The following is an 11,090-nucleotide window of genomic DNA, read 5'->3' as shown; positions in this document are numbered from 1 at the left end:
AAATTCGAGTTAAGGTGTGGTGGACGAGCCTGCATATATGATTCACCTCACATTTATCTATATTTGTCATGAATATTAATTTACTATATTACATAACTCGGGATCCAATAAGAGAAAAGCGGTGCTTGTTGACAACCTATCGATTGATGAAGGCGTCAAACCATGAAAGAATTTAGGTAAAGTGTGTTATTATATTAAACTTCATGGTGACACCTGAGGCTTAAGATAATGGGAGTTTGCATGTAATGGTTGAGAATTAATTTTAAATTACAGCTAATTGGTTTTAATACTAAGGCCTAGTAAGTTATGAGACTCGAGTAGCTCTTCATTACTAATGTATTATTGGACTCAAGTTCTCTTCAAACGAAGGCGGTGAAGCCTGGACCCCACCCAGGGCGCCCTAATTATTTTACTTTTTGGACAGTATCGACCCAGATCGAGCCTTTGGCCCAATCCAATCAAGCTCTATCATTGGCCAATCCAGGCCCGCAGCCCAATCTCGACCCCTAGCCCGATCCTAGCCCTGCGCCAGCTTGCATTAGCATCATTGCAGTCGCATGTTGGATACTCATGCGCCCGCTCAAGATCTCATCCTCATTAATGGAAGATCTCATCCACATTAATAAAGGTCTCGTCAGCACCATGCCACCGTCAGGGACCCCCATCGGCATCAGATATCCAATCTCATCACCCTGCAAATGCACAACGCATGCATGTAGAAGGACCTCTCATCCTTCTGTATAAACCAACTCTCTTTAAAGCCAAAAGGTAAGTTCCTCTCTAGCTGACTGATACTCTATCCTTCACTCTCTTACTTATTGGAGCATCAGAGTGCTTGCAAGTGCTAGTCACCCCCCCCCGACTGACTGATCATCGGTGTTCATTCCTTACTGTTGCAAGCTCATATCTGACCACCTCCCTTTTGGGTCGGAAGGAACATCTCGCACTATAATACCCCAAACCAAAATAAGTAATATATTAAAATATCACATATTTCGTGATATTAGAAAAGTCAAGTTTAAGGGTCTAAAAGACAATTTAATCATTTTAAATAGCCGAATCAATGGAAGGGAGTACCTCGAAATGATATATCTAAGGAAACGGTAAGACATTAACAAACGTCTTAAAACGAGATTTATGACGCTGAAAGAAATTTAAATGGGAGACAGTTTTTGGAACAGCTAAAATATAGTTTAAAAAATCGAATAATCTTAAGAGACTTTCAGAAAACCAACGGGACCTTAAGGGGGATCCGATTTTATGTAAAAATCAATTCTAAAGTGGTTATAGGATGAAACATTAGTCTTGTGAGGCCATCAGGACAAAAATGTACTTATCGAGTATTTTTTTTTTCTGTAAATAAGCAATTAGGATGCTTTTAGCCTTTGACGAGTAATCTTGAGTTATTAATTTTAGAATTCAATATTTTAATTCAAATGAAATTGATATTTGAATATGTAATTGCAATGTGTAAAGGTTGAAGTGAAATTAAGAATCTAATTTATAGATTTATATGTAATTTTCATAATTTTAAATTTTATATATGTGTAAATATATATATGCGTGTATATACAAATATGTGTAGAAACTGCGGGTGAATTAAATGGTATATCTGTGATGCAATGGGCTATGCTTGGTGCCCAAGAGTCGTGTATGTATATATATGGGGGGAAAGGAATAATTAGAGAAGAAAGAAGTAGAGATTGAAGGAGATCGAGAGAAAGAGTTGGGTGTAATGGCGAGCGACGGCAAGAGGTCGTCTTTGCCAACGACGGTGGCCGAAGGCGGCTAGAAGCAGCAACAACGGTTGTGGCAGCGTTATGCACGCATACTGGAGGCACAAAAGGCTGGGCCGCGGAGGCGGTCAGTGGCGACAGTCTCGCGGCGACGAGAAGCGGCCAGCGGAGGCAGCACTAGCAATAGCAGAGGCCAAGCCAAGCAACAGTGGGTAGAGGGCGACGTGCGCAGGTAGTGTGCGTGAGGAAGAAGAATGAGAAGAAAATAAGAAAAATTGGAAATAAAGGGAAATAAATGAGAAAATAGAGAAAAATAGCTGAAAAATTCCAAAAAAATAGAAAAATATAGGAAAATTAATTTGGGACTAGAAAAGTATGCCCAAAGCCAGAAAATTATCTAAGCACACATTTCGAGGTCAGAGCATGCATACTGAGAAAGCTTGAGAGGCTAAGTAAAGGTAAGTAGTTCGACTAAAAAATCGATTTTATGTAAATGATTTTATCTGTTGTCATGTCTTATCATGCTATGCATCATGTAGATTGCATACACATGTTATGTTGATGAGAAATGCATATATTCATTGGTGAAGTTTATTTATCATGCATTGTATGTTTATTTTGTGACACGGGAAATCAACAATCTATCATGGATGTTATATTACATCCTAGCCTCGGAAGGGAGGTTGGAAAATGGTGATAGCAAAGGAATTCCCTGTGGTCACTAAAGGAAGGTGAACAGATGATGTTATTATTTCATTTTGCATTCATGCTCAAATCATGTTTATTATGAATCCCTTACTTAGATGATTTAACATCTAATTTGGGTTATGTCCCTAAAACATTCAAACGTTTCAGTTGGCGCTTGCAGCAAAGGCAAGGAAGTGGTTGAGATCTAACAGCACGAGATGTCGTGTCTGATGGTTTTGGAAAGTTGTCCTTGTATTTTGCTTCTTCATCAAGATTCGATTATATTTTATTCGTGTTGAGAAACTTATGTTCCGTTGATAAGCAGTCTTGTAAAATAAAAGAATGTTACTTACTACGAATTATGTTTGAGGAACAATTATGTTATACTGTTATGGTTCAATGTTATTTTTAAGATTCGATTCTTAGCTTCCGCATTTGATATTTATGATGATTCTCATTCGAGATAGATAAATGAAAATTTTGGGATGAATATGAGGAATAATATGGTTTAGCATTAGTTTTAAAAATGAAAAATTTACTATCCCAGAATTATCCTAAGTTATAACACTTCCAAAAAAATAGGGTGTTACAATTGATATCAAAGCAAAACCGAAATGAAACCCCAAGTGGAGACTGGGGGGGAAGGAAACTGATGGTTCGTAGAATGAAATCCCTACTTAGAGATTCGGGGATTGTTAATTAAAGTCTTAGAGGTTATTAATTTGAAAATACTAACCTTATTAAGTGATAGAACAGTTGGTCAGAATGACCTAGTTTTGAAAGTTAGGGTCCAATGATATGGTTCGAATGTAAGGTTGATTCGACAAAAATTTGGAGATTGTCGATTTAAGGTCACTAGACACTCTATGGCGGACAAACCCAGGAGATGGGATGAAAAAACTCGACAAAGATATAGAGTAAAGATCACCGGGCGACCCATGGTTGCGACACGAGCAAAGCCTAAACATCGTGCTCAAACTAAAGACGCAGGGCTCAGTCCATATATCTTATGGTAAATAGACCCCAGGTATGGGCTGCGAGCATAAATTGGGAAAGCCAAATAGCGTACCTTGTTACGGAAGAGCCTACATCAAGGGTGATCTCGATCCTCGACAAGAACATAGGCATTGAGACGCAACAACCTACTCTACCGGGCAATGGTCAATCTAAAATGAAATGCGATGAACGTAATGTGCCCAAGCGACTATACAGAAATTAGAGAAGTTGTACAGTAGTACCTCTTCCACAGCAAGGTTCCTAATGACTGGTGTTTCTCTAAAAATCGGCGCTAGGCACTTTCAGAACAAAAATGATTTGCTTGACTCTAGGGGGCTAGGCTCACACTTTAACAATACACCGAACTTTGCCTAGCCTACGGCTTTAACTCGAGCGACCTGGTGTGAGCAATTTCTCCTTAAAACTACTCGGCGGTTAAAATGAAGGCGTACTCAGCCTGAAGACTAATTTATTGTAATGGTGTGGCTCTAAGGGTCCCATATACTTAAAACCCACCGAGATGGTCAGGCTAGAGACGATCACACCACGATCCCCAATAGTAGCCTAGTGAAAGGTTAAGGGACAGAATAAGTAGTCAATGGTGTCTGATTTGAGGATTGAGGATCGAGACGCTAGCTGTCGGGGTGAGAAGAAAGCTGTAGCCAGTGAATGGCATAGTACTCTCGCTAAGGCAAAGGTATTGCACCAACCGATTTAGTCTCTACATATCTAGTCTTTCAACTAACACGGTTAACAGATTTAAGGGAGCCTATGAAGGCATTACCAGGTCCGTAAGATTCTATATTTGTTTAACTTAAGAAGGTTAGAAAATATGGTACCTCAAAGACAAATTAGTAAACATGCCAGAGAAGCAATTGGGGAGGATGTAAGAACGATTGGTGAAGGCAGGTTTGATCTAAGACATGAGCCATAAACTCTCTTTTTGAGGACAGTGGTCTTGTCCCCAAGTATAAATGCTAAGAGCTTCAAGAACTCGTATAGTGATGTCAAAAGACCAGAAGATAATAGTTTTCTGAAGAGAGATAGAATAGAAAATAGATCTAATGTGGAAATGTATCCTGGGGCATCTTTAGGTAAGAAAAGAAAAGACAGTGGTTGTTGGTCTTCGATGTAAGACACAATGGAATGTGGTTATAATGTAGATAGTAGTTGTTGAGAAGGCATTAACATCAATCACCTAGGGAACTGGTTTAAATCAAGGAGAATAGCTGAAAATATATAGCTTTTACACACAACAACGAGGTCAGAGTAGAACACATAGACAACTATATTTCACCAAATGTTATGATAGAATACTAATGGAATCCTCGGAGATAGGATAAGTAGAGCCACTGATAATGGCAAGAAAGAGAAACACACTTGGCATAATGATTTTAGGTTGGCAACATCATTTCTCACCTTCCATTTAAGACACTTCTAGGAATTTAGCAAATCAAGTTAGAATGAGCGATGATCCAAGGCATTGGCAAGAGTCGTTGTAGGAAAATACATCATCTCAGAAAAAGCTCCACCGAGACACTTCGATCCTAGACAAATTTGGCTTAGCAAAAGCCAAGTCCAAATATGACGAAACCACTGGCATAAATTTCTCTACGCCCGAAACCCATTCTCAAAAAAATCTAGTGCCCTTGAGCTCTCAAAATCTTATCTACCTATGTTTATGTCCTTGCCCATGGCGAAAACCTCATTGTGACCATAACTTTTCTAATTCTCGAGCCCTAGGATTAGTTTTCGAGTGCCTTCTTGACAATAGGGCCTATGCTTCCTCAAGCCCCTCCGGTAGTGCCTTAGAGACATACCAGTATCTTTCCTTCGAACGGGTCATTCTTTATTTTAGATGCCTCAAGTTGTGCATTCGTATCCTTCACCACTCACTCGGCGTAGTGGATTGTGCCTTTGTATTGTTGGCGAGCCTTACCTCAACAAATGATCTCGTTTTAGTGACAGCGTGAGGCCGTGAGTCTTAAGAAAGTCGTTTTGTCCATCGAGGCAAGTGGACGCGAGAGTGACATTAGTTTTCCCTTTGACTTAATAGTCAAAGTAATGATTGGAAGGGGGCAATTGTAGTGTCATAGAATTCCGAAGCGCCCACCTAGGGATATTTCGATCATTAGGCGCCTAGGGGTATTTTGGTCAAAGTAACAGCAACCCTTTTGGAAAAGGTTACAGTTCTCTCGGCAATGGCTCTCCGTGGCCATGGCATCTCTCTCTGTAAGGTAGTAGTAACTCTTAGCCATGGTTGACGTTCCCCCTCGGTGAGCTCTCTCATGGAAAGGTCTCTCGAAGAGACCTCTTACCGCGATTTCTCGGGATGTGTCTTCTCGAGGCCTCTTGGAGATGTGCTCTCTGAGGTCTTCCGAGAAGACCTACTTCCAGTCGTCCTCTCCATCTCTCTCTCTCTCTCCCCTGCAATAAGCATATATATATATATAGCATGTATACGTGTGTGAATGGAGCTAACAATTAGAACCATGGGTTGTGATAGGGTGTAATGGCATCCCATGTTCTTATGATGTACCCTCAAATCCCATGTTTACGTCCATTGAGTGTGATGTGTCCTTAAGAGAATAGTGGTCAGGTAAGTACTACGCTCGGGCAGGTCCCCTAGGAGTCAAGGCCCTGCTTTGGTAGCTCGTCGTGAGGCTCACCTTCTCCTAGAGGACCCCCTAGGTAGTCCGGTCCTCCAGGGGGGATTCTTTTTAAGCCCGTCCGATTGCTACTAATGTGAAGGTCCATCCCCAATTATATGTAACTGTACCAAGATTGCCCATCTCTCATCGAGAAGGTACGATTGTTCTATATTCAATGATAGCATGCTTTATTTGTCTATTGCATAACTTTCCAACATGTGCTAACTTCAGCATCAGAGAGTATACGTGGATGAGGAATCCCCGCGTGCCTTCTCACTTGTTCCTGTGAGAGCAAATATGTCCCAAGCACGTAGGAGGTCAATCCCGAGCGATACCAAACCTTGCCCTCAGGAGACCATCTACAACCCTAGCTAGAATATCGAGGACTGGAGCTACCCAATGCCAATTTTCACCAGCAGGCTCCTGCTAACTGTCCATCTCACTTTGCCTCGGCTCCAGCTTTCTCGCCTTATAAATTCTATTGTCGTAGTTTTTGGGCTATAACAGTTAGATTTGAAGTTGTCTTCATTTGACGAGATACAAATGCACTCTTCAATTGATGAAGAACTTGAGAATGCAAGTATGAGTGGCGTTATGATACCTACACTCCTCTCACGACCAAGCAAGATCAGATTCTCTAGGAGGTTTACAACTCGAGCATAATCCCACTCCTAGACACCTCAGACCAACAACCTCCACGCAGCAACATTGATACCAGCAAGTTGTGCGATTACCACCGCATGTTTGGGCACACAATAAAGAAATATGCCGCCCTGAAAGACCAAATCAAGTGCCTAGTTAGAGAATACCACCTCTTCTAATACACTTATAGGACAGACTAGAGATGATCCTCGCAAGGCCATCCGAACAAGGGAAGGAGCCGTAACCCTCAGAGGTGACCACGGGCGGACGAAAGGCGGAATGTTGGACTACCCCTGAACAATCAAATAATCGAGGTCATTGACACCATTTCTAGAGGGTTCGCAGGCAGAGGAGATTCGAGCTCGGCAAGAAAGTGACACCTCTGAGCGGTAATATCGGTAGACAATGTCAACAGGAAGCCAAAAAGAATGGCTAGACACCTCGTGATCTCTTTCACTAACAAGGACTTCAAGGGGATTGATCAGAACCTTGACGACCCCATGGTAGTCTCAGTTGTTGCGGCCAATTTCTTAGTAAAGAAAGTCCTCGTCGACCAAGGAAGCTCGATCGACTTCTTATATCTGTCAACTCTAAGAAAGATAGGAATCCCGGATGAAAGGTTGAAGCAATTCCATGAGAATCTAATCAGCTTTTCTGGGGAACAGGTAGGTGCAAAGAGGTACGTCGATCTGCTAACTTCATTTGGAATGATCCTTCTCATTAAGACAATTGGTATCCAATACCTAGTCGTTGACTGCCAGACGCCGTACAATGCACTCCTTGGCCGCCCATCCCTCAACGCATTGGATGCAAATGTATTAACTCCCCACTTGGCTATGAAATTTCCATTGTTAGCTACTGAGGTCGGAGTCATTAATGCCAACCAAATGGAAGCCTGACAGTGTTACCATGACAACCTCAAGGCTCGAGGCCCTAAACCTGGCAAAGACGACGAGGGAAACCAAGCTTTTGGCAGCGATAACAAAGCCACATGTACTAACAACCAATACCCATACCACAGTGTACATACGACAGAATTGGACCCATGAAGTGAACTCTTGGACAGTTGTCCCCAGCCCACAGAGGAGCCTCATCCTGTGAGCCTGGGTCCCCGCCCATAACAGATCGCCCACATTGATTCCATATTACCAAACAAGCTAAGAGAAAGATTGATTGGCCTACTCTAACAGAACGTTGACCGCTTCGCCTGGACACCTGCTGATATGCTTGGAATCGATCCATCCTTCATTTTCCACAAGCTGGCATTAGATCCAAATGCAAAATCAGTCACCCAAAGGAAGAGAAAACTAGGAGAAGAAAGGCGGTGCACGATGGTTGATGAGGGGTTAATATCCCTATTTTGACTTTATAATTATGCTTAAAATAAATAATTATTCGTATTACATATTATTACAGGATGAAGCAAGGAAGTTGACTTCTACAATTAATTAGGGGCATAAATCGAAGACATTGGATTACCCATTAGTGTTGCTCAAAATCATGGGCTAACTATGGAGTCTAGAGGATGTTTCAAGTGCACTTGGTCCAACTATCAAGTAGAATCCAACATAAACAAAAAGCCCAAGACCAAGCAAAGGCCCAAGACCAACTAAAGGCCCAAGACCAATCAAAGGCCCAACAAAGTCCAATTTGTAGAAGACTTTTCTTTATTTTGTATTTTTTTTTTTATAAATGTTTTACCACCTAAAGTCTTTTGTATTCTTATGAGAAGTCCACCACCTAAAGTCTTTTGTATTTTTTGTCTTTTACCTAATTTTCTTCCATTAGTTAGGTGAATATTTTGTTGAATAATTGTGTGGCTTGTAATGCATCTTGTGGGCTATAAATAGCTAACTTTGGTGCATTTGTGAGGAGGTGGTTATTACTTAAATCAAAGTTTAGTTTTGTTCTTAGAGTTTCTCTTAGAGAATTGCTCTTATTCTCTCTCTTGTTTTCTCTTGTAATCTTACTTCCTTTCTTTCTTCTTTTAAATTCTTATGTCATTTATTGTTACTTTATTATCCACCGCCTAAATGGCCAGTTAATTTCTGCCTTTAAATTTCTGCAATTTTAATTCTTGTCTTTCAATTATCCACCGCCTAAATGGCCGATTAGTTTCTACTGTTTCAATTCTTGTCATTTAAATTCTGTTATTTAAATTAAGCCATTTAAATTCTTGTTAATTAACTTTTAAATGGAAATGAGTAGCTAAACCTAATCTTGGGTTAAGGCAAGGACAGTGTCCAATGCCAATGATTCTCAAAGAAAGCTGCGCTTAAAATGAGTATCATTAATTTAAATTTCAGTATGAGTGAGTTTTAATTATTGGGAAATCACTAGGTTTGGATTGGAGCGTAAGGCTAACTTAGAGCTTTCATGTCACGCATGAGAATTACTAGAACTGGAAACGCTATCATACCCAAACCCGGATGATTAATTTAGTTGTTTTGTATATTAATTGTAATTAGATTTATGGTAGTTGCTTAAATTAGAATCCCGCATATCATATATGGGGATTGCTTAAACTAGAACTATCATCATCTCTAATTGCATTTTATAACAAACTCTCATATCTGAAATTAAATTAATGTTACTAACCTTGTTTGCTAAAATTTGGGAATCAATGGGTTGGTGCTGAACTTGTCTTAACTCAAGTGCTATCCAATTTAATATCCTCACATTAAGCATTTATTTTAACTTCTACCTTGCTTTATTTTCTAATATTTGTTATAAAAAAAAATTCATAAAACAAAATCTTGTTACCAATTCATCTAAATGCGTGTGCGTGTGTGTGACATTCTTTTGCTTTTGCCATAAATAAATCTCTTAGTGGACGACCTGGACTCATCTAGAAAATATAAATTTAAATTTGGACTACAACTGCACTCGTACACTGACGAATATGAACCTCTCACCTAAATAAAAAATATATATATATATAAAATTTTTATTGTGTTTTGTTTTGTGTTTTAATTGTAGGGTGAGAGTGCAGCCAATGGTCGAGAAAGTAACAAAACTCCTCAAAGTCGGATTCATTAGAGAAGTGTCATACATCACATAGTTGGCCAATGTAGTCATGGTAAAGAAATCCTCTAGCAAGTGGAAAATATACATTGGCTTCACCGACCTGAACAAAGCATGCCCAAAGGATTCATATCTGCTGCCCAACATTGACTGGCTCGTAGACACGCCCTCGGGCTATAGATTCTTAAGCTTCATGGAAGCCTATTCTGGGTATAACCAGATTCGGATACACCCCAACGATGAGGAAAAAATGACATTCATCATAGAGAATGCCAACTTCTGTTATCGAGTTATGCCATTTGGACTAAAGAATATGGGTGCAAGATATTAGTGGTTGATAAACAAGGTGTTTGCTGAAACATCAAAGTCTATGTAGATAACATGGTGGCCAAGACGTCAGAAAGCCAGGACCACTTCTCGAACTTATCTAAGATCTTCAGCCAACTTCGACGGCACAACATAAGGCTTAATCCTGACAAGTGTGCGTTCGGAGTTCAAGCAGGCAAATTTCTCGATTTCATACTGACCAGTTGGGGAATCAAGGCCAACCCCGACAAATTCAAAGCCATCATCGAAATGCGCAGACCTGCCAACGTGAAGAAGGTCTAGCAACTAACATGTCAGATAACAACCCTATCCCGCTTTCTCTCAAGATCAATAAATCAGAAAAGACCATTCTTCCAGTGCCTAAAGAAGCCGATAGAATTTTAGTGGACGAAACAATGTGAAGGTGCTTTCTACGAACTTAAGGGCCTCTTAGCAATGCCCCTCGTCTTTTCAGGGCCAGAGCTCAAGGAATAACTCTCACTTTACCTCTCTGTCACTTACAGTGCCCTCAACGCAGTGCTGATCAGAGAGGAAGACAAGTCACAATGACTAGTATATTTTGTCAGTAGAACTTTACAGGAACCCAAGTTGGGTTACCAGTAGATCGAAAAGCTAGCACAAGCATTGGTAACCGCAGCTGGAAAGCTCAAGCCATACTTTCAAAGTCACCAAATCATGGTCCAAACTGATCAACCAATCCGGCAAGTACTTCAGAAGCCGAAAATCTCAAGAAGGATGATTGCTTAGTCAGTCGAACTCTTCGAATTCAGTATACAATGCCAACCCTGCAAGCACATCAAATGTCAGGTACTATTCGATTTCTGTGCTAAATTATCTTCTTCTGATCCAAGCCTGGAAACTAATCCCTGGATACTATGTGTCGACGGAGCTTCCAGCATCAAAGGGAACAGAGCTAGAATTATCTTGGAAGGACCTAATGGGCTTATGCTCGAACTTCAAGGCAACCAACAACCAAGCAGAATATAAGGCCTTCATAGCTGGGATGAATCTAGCAAGAGAAATGGGA

This window comes from Diospyros lotus, chromosome 11 (genome assembly GCF_014633365.1).
Source record: "Diospyros lotus cultivar Yz01 chromosome 11, ASM1463336v1, whole genome shotgun sequence".
NCBI lineage: Eukaryota > Viridiplantae > Streptophyta > Magnoliopsida > Ericales > Ebenaceae > Diospyros > Diospyros lotus.
Note: the sequence above shows the minus strand (reverse complement) of the source record.